We start from the raw sequence: 16,508 nt of genomic DNA, 5'->3' as shown, positions 1-16,508 counted from the left end.
AAATGCTTCCAAATGGAACTGTAAGTTTCCATTATGTTCTAAGTTGAGATAATCTTGTTTTTTGTACTTGCTACCTTCTTCATTTGTTTGATCTTCCAGGGCTTTGAGAATACCAATTGCAGCGAATGTATATTTCGGTGTTTGTAACTAAAAATGAATTCTAGGGGGGCTTTTTTAAGCAATATGGTAATAAATAACTACAAAACTAGCTTTCTAGAGTTCTCTAGTTGACAAATTTCACAAAAAACTTGCAAGTTGGAAAGGGGCCCTCTTAAGTCAAGCTAGTAAGCTCCTTCTCCTTAAGATTACTCTTCAAAGTATTCAAAGTATTCCTATTTATGCTCTTAGTCTCTTCAGAATTCCAGTCAAGTATGCTGAAGCTATTGAGAAAATTCAAAGAAGATTCCTATGGTCTGGGGTTGAGGAAAAGCAAAGAATGTCCTTGGTGGCATGGGATTAGGTCTGTAGGCCGAAAAACAAAGGTGGTCTGGGTCTTAGAAGGATTCGTACTTTAAATGAAGCTCTCTTGTCCAAACAAGCTTGGAGATGGTTTCATTCTGATTCTGAATGGTGCATAATTTGGAGAAGTAAGTATTCCCTCCTGTCTTCTTCTCTCTCTTCTTTTCTTAGTTCGGATTTTAGCATAAATGGATCCCATATTTGGAACCATGTTTCTAAATATAAAGATGTGATTGCTAAATGAGTGATATGGAAACTTGGAAATGGCAGAAAAGTTAGATTCTGGGAGGATCTCTGGCTTTTTGATAAACCCCTAATGGATTCCCATGAATGGGCCTCCCATGCCCCTTCCTATATTGGCTCTTTTGGCTCCTTAGTGGCAGATTACTGGGATGGGAACAACTGGCAGAACATTGATAGTATCCACCCTAGTCTTTCTAAGCTCAAGACCCATCTGTCTGCAATTTGGCTGAATAATGAAGAGGACTCCCTGATTTGGAAGCATGATCCCAAAGGTATTTTAACTGTGTCTTCGATGTATTGTGTCCTATCCCCCCCCCCCCTTCTCTTATAAATCCTTTCTGGTCTAAAGCTTGGATAAAAAGTCTCACTCCCAAAATCAATTTTTTCTTCTGGACTATCCTCCAAAATAAGATCCTTACTGTTGACAACCTAAAAGGCAGAGGTTTTGCCCTTCCAAATAGGTGTGTGTTGTGCTTTCAAGAGGAAGAGTCTATGGACCACCTTGCCCTCCACTGTTCCTTCTCAGCCTCTGTTTGGGAAAGTTTCCTCAAGAGCTTTAGTTTAGCCTGGGTGTTCCCTAGTAACATCAGAGATTTGTTCTCCTCCTGACAAATTCAATGGACTAACTCTTTTCTGAGATGTATGTGGCAGCTCTCTCTTCCTCACATTTTGTGGGGTCTTTGGAAAGAAAGAAACAACCGAATCTTCAGGGATGTTTCCCTAAATCATGATATTGTTTTCCAGAAAATTCAAAGGGCTATCCAGGAAAATATCAGAATTATGGAGGGGTCGTGTTACTCAAACAACTCCCTGGAATCAAACATCTTAAGGGCTTGGAATATGAAGATCACTGATGGTTCTAATCTCAGCTATAATAAAAGGCTTGAAGTTAAATGACAAACCCCTCCCAAGGCTGGCTCAAAATCAATTTTGATGGTGCAGCCAAAGGAAACCCGGGTCCTTCAAGCTGTGGAGCTATTCTTAGAGATCATAGAGGCATTTGCAAAGAGATGATTGCTGTCCCTATTGGTACACAAACCAATCATAAAGCGGAAGCTATGGCAGCTCTTCAAGGCATTATCCTAGCCAAAAAATGGAATTGCCCCTATCTTTGGATAGAGGGGGACTCAAATAATATAATAAAGTGCCTCAATGGGACTTCAAAACCCTCATGGTTGATTCACAACATAATCATTTATGCTATTGACATCATTAGAACCTTTAAAAAATGTCATATATCCCATATCTATCGGGAGGCCAACTGTTCTGCTGATTGGGCTGCAAATGTGGCGGTTAAGAACGAGACAATTACCACGTGGATGGGTGAGAGCGGAATCCCCGAAGATGTCAGGCAAATTATAAGTGATGAACGATATCGAAGTACCCCAAAGACTCTTGATTGACAGGGTAATTATGAAAAGTACTGATGTAAGCACTTCGAGTTATTTCTATAATGAGAAAATCACTCATTATAACATCAATGCCATCAAAACTTATTTTATAATCAATCAGATCATTAGGGCCAACAACTCACACGCTTTTTGGGTATTTATTTTAGCTCCGAAAAGCTCTTTGTTTTACCAGCTCTGCAATTTTCAAAATTTGACTGTGAGAAGCGACACCATGGGTGGAAATAGGAGACGATATGAGCCAAGTAGTTGCAAGGAGTGGAGACAGAAGGATGAGGTGTGGGGTATTTTGCAAAGGGGTGGTCTGTCAAACTTCATAGAGAGACTACACGGCCGTGATGGAATGGTAACTAGCCTCTTCTGCAAAAATTGGAAGAAGGGCATGCTAAAAATGGGTGATCAAATGGTGGAAATTGATGAAGATTTAATTGCTAAAGCTACGGGTCTCAACAGGGAAGGTTGCAACTTCTACAGAGACATGAAGGTCAGTAGGGAAGCCATTAAAAGGTACCCGGTTACTGAGAAAGAGAAAAAAAGACTGGTAAAGTTGAGCAAAACCTATTACCCGCCTAGGGCTTTTGCCAAACCCTGGCGGGAAATTCTCTTTGTTTTAATGCGGTATATAACTCTAGATGGTAGGTTTACGAAAGTCTATGGGTATCATTTTGTTCTGTTAAACCATTTTAGGCATAATGATAAGTTGAATTTTCCTTATTTCTTGCTTTTCTCAATGAATGCCTCCCTAAAAGCCTACAAAGAGAATCCTCTGGGCGATACCGCAATGCACCAAGGTCTTATGGTCCTCATTTATGACCATTTAAAGGCCAATCAAATTAACCAGATGCAGATATCTGTGGACTCTGAGGAAGATATGTCTGATTCTGCTTTTTCGGAGGAGGAATCCGACAATGACTCCTCGTTTGATAATGAGGATAGCTTTGATGACTCAGAGTATGAGAGTAGTAAGAAGAGGAAATCGAGACCCTCATCTTCTAAGGGCAAAAAACTTCAAAGCAAACCCTTGATCAGCATCTCTTCGGAAGAAGAGGATTCAAATTGTTCTGAGGAGAAGAAGAACCCTAAGGGGTTGCTGAAGAAGAAAAGTAAAAACCAAGCCCAGACCCGGAAGAAGCATAAGAAAAAAGAGGAGACTAGCAAGGCACTGGAAGCTGACAAGCAAGCTAGGACCCTGGAAGTCGAGCACAACCTAGATAAGGAGACAATGGAAGAGACTCTCAGGGCTGCCGACACTATCTCCGCCCTCCATATCCCTAAAGATGAACAAGTAACCCCTGGAAAAGCAACTCCCTCTTCAGGCCTTCCTCCCGAGGCCTTGAATGGTTTTATGAAAACGATTGAATGGCTCATTGATGGTTCCAAGAAAGCTATGGATGAGTATAAAAAACTATGCAACAGAGTCCTGATTCTGGAGACCATTAATATTGGAGAGGGGAATACAATGGCTAACTATATTGAGGACCTGAAAAACACTATTACTAAAGCGGAAGACATCAAAGATGCTTTTAACCCCAGGTTTGAGAAGATTGAAAAGGAGATGCTGGACAGAAAAAGCCTTGCGGAAACTAGTGAAAAAACACTCTCGAATACAGTCACCAAAGTGGAAAAAATTGAGGAGTGCCTTAAGAATATTGCGGAGCAAAGCCTTAGTATTCTAAAAATCTCGGCCAATAATACTCATACTCTCATCAGTAAGCTTGATGACGACAAGGAAATCCAGGAAATTGATCTGGACGCTGAAGGAACAGGGGAAGCTCAAGGCCCCAGAACCCGCACCAGAGGCAAGAGGAAGGAAAAAAAAAGTGAATAAGGATCTGGAAGAGCTGAAAGGTGTTGGGGCGACCTATGATGAGCTGGTGATAAAGGCAGAGGATTTGCTAAAGAAAATTGCTATGTAGTGTCTCCTTGGTTTCTTTGCCGTGTTTTGTTGTTTTGCTGTTCTTTCTGTTCGCTGGTCTTTTGGCCAGTTGCTATGTATGCGGACTTTAATTCCTTTTGCTGCTCTTTTTCTATCTATGATGTAATGGTTTTGGGTCCTTAAAACCTGTTTTTTAATCAATCAAAACTACAAAACTAGCTTGTTTTAAACAACTTATCTGTGTATCACAATTTTTATTGTAAATGGTAGCAATCTAAGAAATGCAATAAATTTTGTTTGTTGGCACACAAGTATTGAATTCAAAAGCTTCTTTATTCAAATGTTTCTTTTTGTCATTGAATGTTGTAGTTTCTTTTGTTTGCCCAAACCGAATGAACTCACTCTGGAATTTAAACCATGATGATAGATCCTGTAAATTCCATGGACATCTATAATTGTAGTTTATAAACAAACATTTGTAGACATACTATAATTTATGTAACTAGTAGAATAACAAAGACAACTTTGTGAGAGATATGAATGTGACCTATGACATCACACATCATGTCTACAAAGTTAGTGCTTATACTATAAAATTGCATTTTTAAGATCTAAATAAAAGAGACAACATATATCTTTTAACAATAGTAACAATGTATGAATAAAACTATTTTTATTTCTTAATTTTTAATGTGAGCACAATATGTAAGCTTATTGGTGGTTATGCTTATCTATTCTTCAGTTGCTAATGTTTTATCGTAATCATCTTCTTTCACATTATAAAGTGCAATAACTCTAAAAGGTTAAGCTCACATTACAGTGTAAATTTGTAAATTTGATCATGCAAGATGCTTCTTCTTTGATTTCTTCTAAATATATTTAGGTTCTTTCATTGAATGTCATTTCTTATATAGTAAAAATTTAAGAAATTCTGTTGTAACAAATATTTATAAGATTTTTTTCAAAATATTAGAAACTAAAAAAATTCAAATGAAGTCTCTTGATCTTTAAAGGTGTGTCATGTAGATAAGATGAGTTTTAAATAAATAAATTAAAAAAATTGATTTTTTTCTTTGAACTTCAATTCTTATATAGTAACAATTTAATAAATTATGTTATATATTTGTTATAATTGACAAATATTTATAAGAATTTCTTAAAAATATTAGAAACTATATAAATTCAAATGAAGCCTCTTGATTTTTAAGGGTGCATCATGTAGATAAGATGAGTTATAAAAAACATATTAAATAAAAATCAAAGGATCACGTAGATCATTGCCCACATTGAGTATAAATACAATTAGTAATGTAGAGAAAAATATAAAACAATTAGTAATGTAGAGAAAAATATAAAACATTTGCAACAATAAACTCTTTGAAAAAAATATTTCATGGACGGAAGAGAGAGCAATATTCATCTTTTATTATTTTTCCACTTATTGTTATATATGCATACCCTTTTGTCTTTTCTTATTTATTGTTTTCTTCTTTGCTCCTTTTAATTTATTTATATTGAGATATTAAGATAAAAAAATCACAATTTCATGTCTTCGTAAGTTGTTCCCATTCTCTACCACATTTAATAGAAATCCATTTCCAATACACCTCAATTGAATATATTTCCTATCACAAAGTTTCAATTTAAAGTGACTGTTAACTAATAGTTTCAATTTATCCTCTATCTAACACAACAATTACCATGTATTACTAATCATTCTTTTTTTGTAACCATGACATTCTACAATTTATGAGGCATGTGTGAGTTCCCTTAATTGTGGTCTTATAAATATTTTGGCATTACACTACTAGTTGCATTTGTTTAAAAGTTTCTAAAACCTTATTCCCAAATCCATTTTGTGCATATCTTGCAACCACACCCATTTATATTTGTGAAACATTTTTTAGTCAAATGGTGTGATGAAAACAAGCAAATTATTTCTTAGTACACAATTTTTTGGGATTTTCGTTTAAAAATAATGTTAGTTGTCATTTGGTAATAAAGTTACATAAAACACCGGGAGGCACCCCGATAACATATTAGAAACCCATATTCACATAGGCCACTATGTGGCAAACAACTTACCTGTAGATTATGCAAAAATTATGTCACACTGCAGGAGAAATATTATGAAACCCTACCCAAAGTAGAAGCTAAAAAATAAATGAGATGAACCAAAACCAATCTCCCTACAACTATTGCTTTGATCTACTCATGAATGAATGACAACTAGATCTAAAATTATTGAGGTTTTAGAGCTAGACTAGTTTCTTGAGATTGAGACGAGATTTTTACAGCCTCTTAGATTAAAATAGTGCATATATCCTAAAATCATTAACAAAATTATTGTGCTCCAATTAAAACTACTACAATTTTTCTTTTTAGTTTACAAGATGAAACCATCAATATTGTAACAACTAAATTCAATCATACACAAAATACCAAAGTATAGTAGAATAAGAGTAAGTGACATAGAATGATATTTAGGGTTGATTATTACAATACCTTAATACATATTTATGCATCTTTACTATGTTCTCTTAGTTAAGAAATCTCATTAAATTATTTTCAAAATATTAACAATGAACTTGTAGATGATTTGTTGGCCTTGTAAATGGATCTATTAGAGAGGTGCTAGATATTGTGTACACACTATGCTCTAAACTACCTGATTTACGTTTGTGTAATTTGATCAATATAATGTTCTATGGTGGAACCAAGATGACCCAAAAACTATACCTATAACACCCATATCTCTAGGTAATCGTACACAAATACAACTAACCATGGCATCGACAAATATCATACATAAATCCCCAGGACTATCACTCAACAAAGTAATAATCAGTATTGATAAAACAAAAAAACAAAAAGACAAGGATCAACTTTGACAACCATGTCTAGAGTTAAATCAATCAAAGGGACTACGAGTAGAACCACCATTGTCCTTTGATCACTATTCAAGAATGAAAAACAATCCTCACACAATAATCAAGAAAAAGGAAGACTTGACTACATTTACTCTCATTATAATAAGGTCAAGTACACAATTTTCAATACAACCTCTTATACACATACTTTCAATAAAAAAATTTATTATCATATTCATACTATGTTCTTTACAGACAAAAAGAAAATCTAACATCATATGTTAACAACTTCATGGTGCACAAGTATAGGGTTTACATTCCTACACTGCTACAATGAATGAAATTTTTGCATGTTACCAAAATTATATTTTCTCGCATATAATTCCTTTTCTTAATGCATACTATTTTTCTACACTATATAGTTTTTATATAACAACCATGCCTTTCTGATATAATTTCTCTAACTTCTTGTTTACATGTGTGGAAAGGAAACAAAAATGAACAAGCAAAAACCTCTTTCCAAGGTCATTCCATATAAGAAAAGGGATAAAATGATTGCAAAATATTCACAATTGAAAATGTTACAAATATTACCTTCAATTAAATATAAGCAAGTATATAATTCACATATTTTTCAAATGTTTCAAGAAATATTCTACATGTATCTCGAAGTTATACTACAAAATTATATAGATAATAATGAATATGCATCCTTAACATGTCAACTTAAATATACTTTTCTATCGATGTAACCCTTCCACCCCCTTCTGATACAAGTGTTAGTAAATATCATTATTACTAGAAAGACAAGTACTCGCACTTAAACAACATTTTCATCAATAAATACAAATAAAAATAAATTAATTAATGAATGATGAAATGAAGCATCATTTGCATTGAAACCCTATTTTTGTGTCAACATCAAAAGAGTGTATTGAATCGACTTAAACTAGATTTTCAATCACTATTACTTGACAGGAAAGATCAAGAACTCAATATAAACAACATTAAAAAATGTGCTTGAATGCAAATGACGCCTCTTTATCTCCCTATATGTCTCTTTATCACACACACACACACACACACACACACACACACACACACATTTGCCTCAATATGTAACAAGCAAGTTCTATAGCATAAAAATAATGTAAAATAACTTCTTAGAGCTTTACAAATAACAATTCATAGAACTGATTTTTTTTTTTGAAAATGCAAGTAAATGAAATTTAACTTTCCTACATGCAAGTATTAACACGAACTATTCATGAATGATTACATGTGCATATAAACAGTTCAAAGAACTATTCTAACATAGTACCACGTTAAATAAAGTACAAAAGAAATTTAGAGTTTACAACATTCATATTTCATTCTAAATTCTTTAAGAACCATAGTATCTGACCAGAGGGAAAGTATCATCAAGTCGATTTACCACCCAACTTTAGACTTGGCAGTCTCCCAACACATCTTCCTACTGAAAGTGGCCCTGCCCTTCACGAGGATGTAAATATATGATAGGTCGAATGTCATCTGAGCCTGATGTTTTGACCCTACAAAACTCTAGTTTGTCACACACTATAGCTACCTCCTAACTAGTATGACCTCTAACTAGGTAGTGCATTTGGACCATGCGAATTGATGGATGCTTGCAGAGCACAATGCTACCTTAGCCAAAGGTTTTCATAATTGCAAGCATGAATGAATGTGCAATCAATTTTCACCACCCTACTCAAGTAGAGCATTAATCCAAGATTCTCTCATATTGACAAATTGGGTTGTCTCACATGCTAACTACATACTGATAAGGTTTTAGGGATACACAAGTGAAACTGTTTTTAGGAGTTAATCTCTAGACTAATCTCGGTTCAATATTTGTAGTGCTATGATCTTGGACGACTACCTTTGATAATACCATCATGTTATTTTTTGTATAGTTAATTGTTGCAAGAGTCCAAATGGCACCATACACGTGTACACGAGCTTGCATTCTTGCACTCATGTCCACGTTTATGTGCCTTCACCTCAAGGGTTTCATAATGCTAACTTAACTTTTGCATTACCATCATACTTGTAATAATGGTCTTTACTCATAGCAATAGGATACGAGTACTTGCTATACCGGTCAGAGATATAAATACTATACAACCATTTCAATTATTTGTTCTTAAGAATTGAAAACTTAAACCTTGTTTAAATTATTTTACTTCTTTACCATACGTGCTTGTAAAAATAAGAATAAAGCTTAGTTTTAGCTACTGGTTCATTTCTCAAGTTCATCTCAACTTATTCAAGTTGCCAATGAGCATACAACTGAATGCTTCAACATTATAAGATGCTAATGATTAATTGCCACCACTCAGTCTCTACCCTATAAGGGTTTGAACGAATGTACATATTTTATGCTTTTATTTTCAGATTGTAGTAAATGAGTATTCCTCAACTCTGTTTATGTATGAACAATTTCATATAAATTTGCTATTGTTTTAATCTCTTTTCTCCCTTAAATAGAGACTCAAGTAAGGTGCAGAACCCTGTGGTGTTAGCCTTGTGTTAGAAACACCAAGACCACATTTTAATTGTATATTATTCTCTTCTCAATTAAATAAACATATAGATGCTAATATGAGATTATTCGACCTATTTACTCAGGTCATGAATACATTCATTTGAGCAAACAAAAAAATTATGCTAAACTTCTTTCAACTTTCAAAAATAACAATGGTGTGTTAGAACATAACCCAGTTTGATGGCTGCTAAAATAAGTTGTAGCTAAATACTCCTTCTAAATCCCTTGAACAAAGTCTTCCAACTTAACTCATTCCAAATTGCAGACTTTTGTCTTAGGCTTCTATGAGAAAATGATATTTCAAAATTCATACGATACGCATTCTCTTTTTGAAAATTCTTTCCATTCAAATTAATATCCCATAAACTTCAAAAACCAAATAACTATTGCTTGTACCAAAAAGAAGGTTCAAGGGTTACGTCGATAGTAAAATATAAATAATATACTAGAAGGTACAATGTACTCTCAATAATTACACTAATTTATACAAAATTTCGTTATAATAAATTTTTTGATGTGCCTAATCAAATTTATTGGCCTATATATTTGTTTGCCTATTTTTAAATGTTCATGACAAATCATCTTAAATCTGCATATTTATATCGTAATCACTCCTCTTGATGCGAATTGCTTCTCATAGGCACCTAATTGTTCAGGAATACAAGGAATGGAGAGAACGATTATCAGAGCCTCTAGATAAGTGCCCTCTCTACCCATAGCAGTCACCGTATATGGCTCTGCAACAATTTTGTCATTAAGGCAAAATAAAGTCCGACAATGCAAAAAAAAACTAAATATTCCAAGCGTGAGACATTTTCGATGGTTGCTTGATATAAATGCTTAGCGCCACCAAAGTATGATTTAATTATACTTATATTAATATGCCATCAGACAATATATTTATTTATATCTATCATGTTTTAAAGACATACGATTCATCAGCATTATAAGTGATTCGTATAGGACTATATATATACTTGTGCTATCAGTATTATGTGGCACATGTATATGCATATATATACATAATGATTTATATTTTGAATATATTACATTTAAATTTAAGTATAAGTTCAAAATGATTTACCAAATAAATTCTTATGGTATTCTATTTATTGATAGAAAAAGCCTACAATAACTATACACATCGACCTAGCCCGCATGGGTAGCGGAGTTGGCTTGGGCTATGGGTTTTCTCCCCATTGGTCTTGGGTTCAACTTCGAGGCCCAGACTCACCCAATGCACCTAGCTTGCAAGTGGCTTGGTACATCCCCAATGGATTAGTCTCACCTTAGCTCGCCCCTTCTTGAACCCTAACTTGGTAATAAGTCCAAGGCAAGTCAAATTGGGCTCTGGGTTGGACCGTGGGGATACCATTGGCGTATAAAAAAAAACCTATGCACATCGACCTGATCTAGTTATTGTAGGGATTTCTTAAATTCTTACTATAAAGAGCTTGGACAATGAAGACACTAATACAACTCTCAATTGCTCCAATAAAATGCCTCTCATCTCAAGGGACAAACAAAACTTCTGAAGTATAATTCACTACTAACACAGCTAAAAAGAAGAAATTGCACTATAGTTTCTAACACGAGTCACCATAGTGATTGGTTAAAGGATAGATATCATGATGTATACAATTCATCATCAAACCATTATCCCTTGACTCATGATAAGATAATGCTTTAATGCCATTTGTAATGAAATAAATTGGACAAAGGGAGAATGCTTTAATACCATTTGTTAGCAACAATAATCACCTTTTTCTTGATCACGACATTGATTATCTTGTTTGTGAATCTGGTCGCTTTATAATTCAACCCCGTGGCTACACTACCGTGGTTAAAAAGGTCTCCAGAATGTACCCATCATGAAGATGATTGTTGGATGTTGACTCATCTCCAATAACTTTCTTCACTGCCAGGAGCAAATAGTCCTCCTCAATCAAGAACAATCCCCTGATTTAGTCATCAATATCTTCATCCCAGCACTCACACTTCACCCCAAACTTCTTTCTACCAACTATGCTTGCCTTGCTTTCTCTTTCCCCCTTAATCCATTGATTTATAACTACATATGGCCTTATATTCTATGTGCCATCATATTATCAAAGAACATCTTGCTCGATCAATTTAGTCATGATATTCACATTCAACTATGTACGCATAAACTGCCTCCAATTTGTCCCTTCATGCTAACAATAGTGGTGTCACGACACCTTTAAAAGGCCTACATTGAGTCACCTAAGCTCCAATCCCTCTGACAAATCCCACTCCTGATTCTCTAGATTGTTTTCATTTGTTCATTGAGATTTAAATGACCTACATCATTTACTAAACGGCCTAATAAAATTCACCGTACTACACAAATGTCACAAATGTGAAAAAAGCAAAAAGAAAGTACCCAAAAGAAAATAATAGAATGAAAAAAGAAAAAAAAAAAAGTACCCAAAAGAAAATAATAGAATAAGTAGAGTAGTATTAAAAAAATTTGGACCATTTCTCGATTTATGCGTGTCATCCTTGCGCAGGGGCCATGCTAATCTTCTCTGTATCGTTCCAATTTTATCGGATGTCTCCGAAGAGACACTACAATAGCCGTACAAAACAATATATGTAGTGCTTACATCATTTATGCGTAGTAAATGTGGGAGTAAAAGCCGCGCGTGTCCTTCGTTCCATCGCCTCCTCGGGAGTAGAGACAAGGTAGGCTGCGCTGGTATTAAAGTACCTACATCAACAAAATTAAAAACCTCAAACTCACCACACCTGCTAACCAAGCAAACAACCCACCCTCACCCTCACTTTTACCACTGAGCTATAGAGGCCATTGTCAAAAACATGCCCCATTTTTCCCAATTTCTTGCTAATGACGATAAACTAGGTTTCCATAAACCCTGCATACCGATGCCCACAACGCTGCGCATCCTTTCTTGTCCAATTATCCCAGAAAAAGAAAAGCCTTGTGATTTCGCGGATGTAGCTCACATGGTAGAGCGCTCGCTTTGCATGCGAGAGTTTCGGGGTTCGATACTCCGCATCTCCATTTGCATTTCATTTTTCTGTTTATCTGTCCTTTGTTTACAGAAATCTGCGCAATTGATGTCTCTCAAGGCACTTCAGCTCCGCACCAGTGGTCTAGTGGTAGAATAGTACCCTGCCACGGTACAGACCCGGGTTCGATTCCCGGCTGGTGCATTTGAATTTTGTGTTTTACAAATATACTGTACTATTTTAATCTAATGTTTTTCAAATATACTGTACTGCTTTAATCTAATTAGTACCACATAAAACAACATTTAACCAAGCTTCACGCGGCTCCAATTTGCAGATCTGTTGCATTCCATAGAGCTTGGACTTACAGTATTGTTTTGGAGGAAATTTGCGCCATTTTAGGCCATCCATTTTACGCTCTTTCTCTCATACTATTGGTCGGTGGTCAATTACTACGACCCTCCTCTTTTATTCATTATCATTCATTATTTGATAGAAATCCTAATTTCTTCTCGAAATCGATTTTAAATTCTTGCCACCAAACTCAACAATCCACATACTTCACTATTTGATACAAACCCTCCTCTCCTTTCAAGACTCTCATCCTTCCTTTACCAACACTCAACAGTATATTATCACAATTCCCTAAGACATTGCTAGCTCACAAACCATTTTCTCTTATTTAGGAGGACTGATTCCTCGTGAGCAGGAAAGAACCAACATGTCAATTTCACTAAATTTAAAACTCAATTTAGCTGCAATGTATGGCTAAGTTATGCCACAGTTGTTCTCAGCCTGTGACTGTCATGAACATATAGTCGTCCTGCTTGAAATCCCTTTTTTATGGATAAATGTTCTGCTCAGTATGTATTCTGTTTTCTAATTTAAATATTCTTATCTAATGTGTGTTATGGCAGGTTAGCATTTGGGTTGTTTCATTGGATCCTCGCAATGAGTTGGTAGTCATGGTGGACAACCTCTCTTGGTCATAGAACAGTAAGTATTTTAGTTGTCCATATATTTTATAATATTGCTTTATGTACAACAGATTGAGAGTTAAACTGACTGCAGCAAAGTATCCATGAACCCTACTGGTTCATCTGTTTCTGCCTTGGAACCCAACTGCTTAATTGTAATCCCTCGTGGAAAATGGATATTAAATTAATGTGCAGCACCTTTAATGAAGATACCTTCTATGTTCCACCTCTGTTGTTCTCTCTTCAGTTTTTTTTTTTTTGGTTTTGGCTTTTCAAAAAATAGCAATTTGTTGATTGCTCTGTGTTTCTGATCGAACTGCTCTGTTTTGGAGGGAACTGACAATGAACTATTAGCTATTTTGGGGATTTAGAAAGTTATGAGACTAACAACATGGTTTGGGGTTTTTTTATTAATTAGATTTAAGAATATTTTAACTGCTCTGTTTTTCTGGTTGAACTACTCTGATTTGGGTATAGAGGCTCTGGACTTCAGCACTAAGCGACGCTACGCTTATTAAAACTATTAGGATTAATCAAACTCAAACTTACGCCATGAACAAGTTTCCAGCAGGGCCATGTGAAAGCCACTGGCTGGTGACCCTGAAATAAAATCTGCATTCAAAATGATGCACTTCCCAATTCTGAGATCTGAGGGATAATAATTTGTACATTAAACCGTCTATCCTGTAGAAAAGAGCAGGCGAGACTCACAACTGCGTGCTGCATCATAATTTGTACCCAATAGAGTATATTAGGTACTGGTTTTGTAATCAAGATAAATGGATTTTCACCTAATTTGCATGTCTAGATTGTACTGATTTTTAGGGAGATGCACTATGTCATAATTTGTACCCAATAGAGTATGTTAGGTACTGGTTTTGTAATCAAGATAAATGGATGTTCACCTAATTTGCATATCTAGATTGTACTGATCTTTAGGGAGATGCACGGTGGTCTGGAAATAAGATCAGAAGTTGATATTTCCTTGCTTAACTTATAGTCGATTGTACAGTTCCTATCACTCCACCACTGAAATAGGAATAAGGAGTGCGCAATAATTGGGCTCACTTCTCTAGCAAAGTTGTGTATGTGACTTTTATTTTCATGTAGGATTGAGTCCAGCAAAACGTTGAAATCTCAGAAATAAAATCCGACAAGCAAAAAATAGCCCTGATCATAGGAGTCACAGGAATCCTGGGCAATAGCCTGGCTGAAATCTTGCCTTTGTCAGACACTCCTGGTGGACCCTGGAAAGTTTATGGGGTTGCTAAGAGTTCGAAGCCCGACTGGTCTCTAGATACTCCAGTTGATTACATCCAATGTGATGTGTTAAACAAAGGAGAAACTTTAGAAATGATTTCTGCTTTGAAGGATTTGACTCATCTTGTTTGGGTTTGTTGGACTAGTAGAGAGACAGGAGCAGAATTGTGAAGACAATGGCAGAATGTTCGATAATGCCTAAGATGCACTACTGCCCAATTCCCAAAATCTTGAGCACATCTATCTGCAGATTGGTGTGAAACACTAGTATGGTCCATTTGATAATCTGACCAAAAATCGAAATATTCAGCCCCATGAGCCACCCCTTCATAAAGAGTTTCCTAGGCTACCTGGGCCTGATTTCTACTACACACTTGAAGATATACTATTTGATGCTGCCAACGAGAAAAAGGGACTAACTTGGTCCATTCACCACCCTACAGTTATATTTGGCTTCTCTCCTTGGAGCTTAATGAACTTGATTGGTACACTGTGTCTATGCTTCCATTTGCAAATATGAGGGGCTTTCATTCTAATACCCAGGCAATAGAATCACTTGGGAACAATTTATGGATGTAGCTAATGCTGAATTGATTGCAGAGCAAGAAATATGGGCTGCTATGGAACCTAACGCTAAGAACCAGGGCTTCAATTGTTCTAATGGAGATGTGTTTAAATGTAAAAAACTGTGTTGAAATTTGAGCTGGAAATGATACCATATGATCTTGAAGGATTTAGCCTGACTGAAGCAATGAAGGACAAAGGACCTATCTGGGAAGTAATTGTGAAATAAAATAATTCATGCCCCACGAAAATTGAGGAAATTGGAAATTGGTGGTTTGCAGTTCTTTTACTGGATTGAGCTACCTGAAGTATGTCTTGGATCTAGTTGTATTGTTGCTATTGCCCATGTATTTACCTTGATTGCATCAAAGCCCAAGGTATGTGAAGAGTTTGAGTGTGAGAGTCGTTTCATTCATTTTAAGTGTTTATAGAAGGCGCTTACCATATTTTTTTCACAGGCAAGGTTTTGTGATCACATTGTGTGTCGAATAGAAAACATATTTCATTACTATATTGGATCAGAATAGTTTGTTTTAGATATGTGACATTTTAATCTGTATTTGATTGATTTTAATCTATAGGTAATATTCCTATTTCTTCTCTTCTCGATTGGCATTTACATAGAGGTTGCAACTGTCTTCCATGGTACAGCGAATCAAGAGAAACATAAGTAATTGGGCAATGAGCATATACGAAAGGTAAAGAGCAGCAAACATGCACAATCAACTCAAGTTTATTATGGACAAACTTATTGAGGGTGAAAGCAAAGATGGAGTTATTGTGGGTAAAGAACTGCAAGAATACAAACTATGGGATCATCGTGCGTTGACAAAACATTATTTTTAACACTCAACTTATGATAGTCAAATGTCACACTCCATCTTCAAATTAATTTGTGCTAATGATTGAATATTTTCTCTCCAATATCATTATTTTTAAAATATCTAAACTTTAATTCATATAAACACAAAATTTTAAAATAAAATAAAATATTATTAACTAAATATTTTAACGTAATATTATTGCCAAAACATCCTAAACCGATTATTACAACATCTTATTTTTAATCAAACTTAACTCAAAACTAATAGATTAACCCATTTTACGCTGTGAATAGTAGTTAGTGATCTCCTTACCACCTTGGTGATCTATCATATTTCTTAAATAACAACCCTAACCTTAAACTTAAACATGTTCTCACTAAACATAAAACAAAACCTAAACCTAATGCCCATTTCTTAGACTTCAACCCTAAACATAGTTTCATTTTACCTATTTCCTTCTCCA

General features: G+C 35.2%; 2 non-coding genes and 1 pseudogene across 2 annotated transcripts; 2 read left to right on the top strand and 1 right to left on the bottom strand.

The window, feature by feature from the left end:
* Positions 1 to 2: 2 nt before the first annotated feature.
* On the top strand, positions 3 to 15,456 carry LOC131069811 ((S)-8-oxocitronellyl enol synthase CYC2-like; annotated as a pseudogene).
* LOC131069860 (U6 spliceosomal RNA) lies at positions 11,912 to 12,014 on the bottom strand. The gene has a single exon (XR_009112238.1). It is a non-coding gene; the product is annotated as a U6 spliceosomal RNA (small nuclear RNA).
* On the top strand, positions 12,554 to 12,624 carry TRNAG-GCC (transfer RNA glycine (anticodon GCC)). The gene has a single exon. It is a non-coding gene; the product is annotated as a tRNA-Gly (tRNA).
* Positions 15,457 to 16,508: the final 1,052 nt, after the last annotated feature.

This window comes from Cryptomeria japonica, chromosome 6, assembly GCF_030272615.1.
Source record: "Cryptomeria japonica chromosome 6, Sugi_1.0, whole genome shotgun sequence".
Lineage (NCBI taxonomy): Eukaryota > Viridiplantae > Streptophyta > Pinopsida > Cupressales > Cupressaceae > Cryptomeria > Cryptomeria japonica.
The sequence above is the reverse complement of the archived record's forward strand: the minus strand, read 5'-3'. Positions and strand labels throughout refer to the sequence as shown.